This window comes from Triturus cristatus, chromosome 9 (assembly GCF_964204655.1).
Source record: "Triturus cristatus chromosome 9, aTriCri1.1, whole genome shotgun sequence".
NCBI classification, from domain to species: Eukaryota; Metazoa; Chordata; class Amphibia; order Caudata; family Salamandridae; genus Triturus; species Triturus cristatus.
This window is the reverse complement of record NC_140592.1, coordinates 747,969,794-747,972,293: the sequence shown is the minus strand read 5'-3', so window position 1 is coordinate 747,972,293 and position 2,500 is coordinate 747,969,794.

The following is a 2,500-nucleotide window of genomic DNA, read 5'->3' as shown; positions in this document are numbered from 1 at the left end:
GGCCCCTGGACCCAGCCGGGGCTCCGGGGACCGCAGGCGCAGGGGAAGCCTCCCCGGGCCCTCTGGACCCCTCCCCGGGCACCCTGCCACGCGGCAGGACCCGGGACGGAGCCCGGGGTGGGGAGGCCGCCCTCCCCGGGGCCCCCAGGGGCCCGGCCGGAGCTCCGGGACCCAGACGAGCGAGGGGAGGCTCCCCGGCCCCAACGGAACCCCGTCCCGGGCCTTTGGCAGTGCCGCAGGCCGGGGGACTGGGCCCGGGGCCAAAGGCCTCAACCCGGGGCCCGGCCGGGCCCCTGGAACCAGCCGGGGCTCCGGGGACCGCAGGCGCAGGGGAAGCCTCCCGGGGCCCTCCGGACCCCTCCCCGGGCACCCTGCCACGCGGCAGGACCCGGGACGGAGACCGGGGTGGGGAGCCTGCCCTCCCCGGGGCCCCCAGGGGCCCGGCCGGAGCTCCTGAACCCAATGCAGCCACGGGAGGCACCCCGGCCGCAACGGAACCCCGCCCCGGGCCTTTGGCAGTGCCGCAGGCCGGGGGACGGCGCCCGGGGCCGGAGACCCCGACCCGGGGCCCGGCCGGGCCCCTGGACCCAGCCGGGGCTCCGAGGACCGCAGGTGCAGGGGAAGCCTCCCCGGGCCCTCCGGACCCTTCCCCGGGCACCCTGCCACGCGGCAGGACCCGGGACGGAGACCGGGGCGGGGAGGCCGCCCTCCCCGGGGCCCGGCCGGAGCTCCTGAACCCAATCCAGCCACGGGAGGCACCCCGGCCACAACGGAACCCCGTCCCGGGCCTTTGGCGGTGCCGCAGGCCGGGGGACGGCACCCGGGGCCGGAGACCCCGACCCGGGGCCCGGCCGGGCCCCTGGACCCATCCGGGGCTCCCGGGCGCGCAGGGGAAGGCCCTCCGGCCACCCTGCCACACGGCAGGACCCAGTTGCCGGCTGAGGACCGAGAGGGGTCCCAGAGTACCCTGTCCCTAGTAATCCGGAGGAAGGCTACCCCCCGTTCTTGAAACCCGCACGCTCCGAGTGACGGAGGGGACCCTAGGGGCGAACGCACCCGGCCTCCTGGAGCCCCGGCTGGGATCCGAGAGGCAAATGGACCCTCATCGGGACTTCCAGGCCTGGCCCTGCCATCTGGTCGCCCCATTGGAAAGCATTGCGCGCGACCAGATGGCCGAGGGGAAAGGAGCCACCAGGTGGCCGGCAACTGAAAGGACTCCCGCCTGCCCACCCACCAGGGGCTCGGGGTGGGGACTCTGCTTCCCGGCTGGGCCTCAGGCACGGGGAGGACCACCGGAGCTCTCGGGGCCTGGGCGTACCCGGGGGAGGACTGCCCGGGACCCGTGGAGCCCGTCCCTGGGCACTTTGCCATGCCGCGGCCCGGAGGAGGGAAGCCCCGGGGACCTGGGAGGATGTTGCCCGGGCGTAGCCCATCTGGTCCCCGGCAATGAACCGCACAACCCCAGCATGGGTGTTTCGGCATACCCTGCCCCTACTAATCCGGAGGAAGGATACCCTCCTTTCTTGTAACCCGCGCGCTGCGAGTGACGGAGGGGACCCTAGGCGCGGACGCGCCCGGCCTCCTGGAGCCCTGGCTGGGATCCGGGAGGCGAATGGACCCTCATCGGGACTTCCAGGCCGGCCCGGCCATCTGGTCGCCCCATTGGAAAGCATTGCGCGCGACCAGATGGCCGAGGGGAAAGGAGCGACCGGATGGCCGGCAACTGAAAGGGCTCCCGTCTGCCCGAGCCATAGCGGTAGGGCTCCCGCCTGCCCACCCTCACACCAAGGGCTCGGGGGGGGACTCTGCTTCCCGGGTTGGCCTCGGGCACGGGGAGGTCCACCGGAGCTCTCGGGGCCTGGGCGCCCGGGGGAGGACTGCCCGGGACCCGTGGAGCCCGTCCCTGGGCACTTTGCCATGCCGCGGCCCGGAGGAGGGAAGCCCCCGGAGGCCTTGGAGGATGTTGCCCGGGCGTCGCCCATCTGGTCCCCGGCAATGAACCGCACAGCCCCAGCATGGGTGTTCCGGCATACCCTGCCCCTAATAATCCGGAGGAAGGATACCCCCCTTTCTTGTAACCCGCGCGCTGCAAGTGACGGAGGGGACCCTAGGCGCGGACGCGCCCGGCCTCCCGGAGCCCTGGCTGGGATCCGGGAGGCGAATGGACCCTCATCGGGACTTCCAGGCCGGCCCGGCCATCTGGTCGCCCCATTGGAAAGCATTGCGCGCGACCAGATGGCCGAGGGGAAAGGCGCGACCAGGTGGCCGGCAACTGAAAGGGCTCCCGTCTGCCCGAGCCATAGCGGTAGGGTTCCCGCCTGCCCACGCAGGGCTCCGTGGCTGCAGGGCTCTGGGCCTGCAGGGCTCCGGGGCTGCAGGGCTCCGGGGCTGCAGGGCTCCGGGGCTGCAGGGCTCTGGGCCTGCAGGGCTCTGGGCCTGCAGGGCTCCGGGGCTGCAGGGCTCCGGGGCTGCAGGGCTCTGGGGCTGCAGGGCTCCGGGG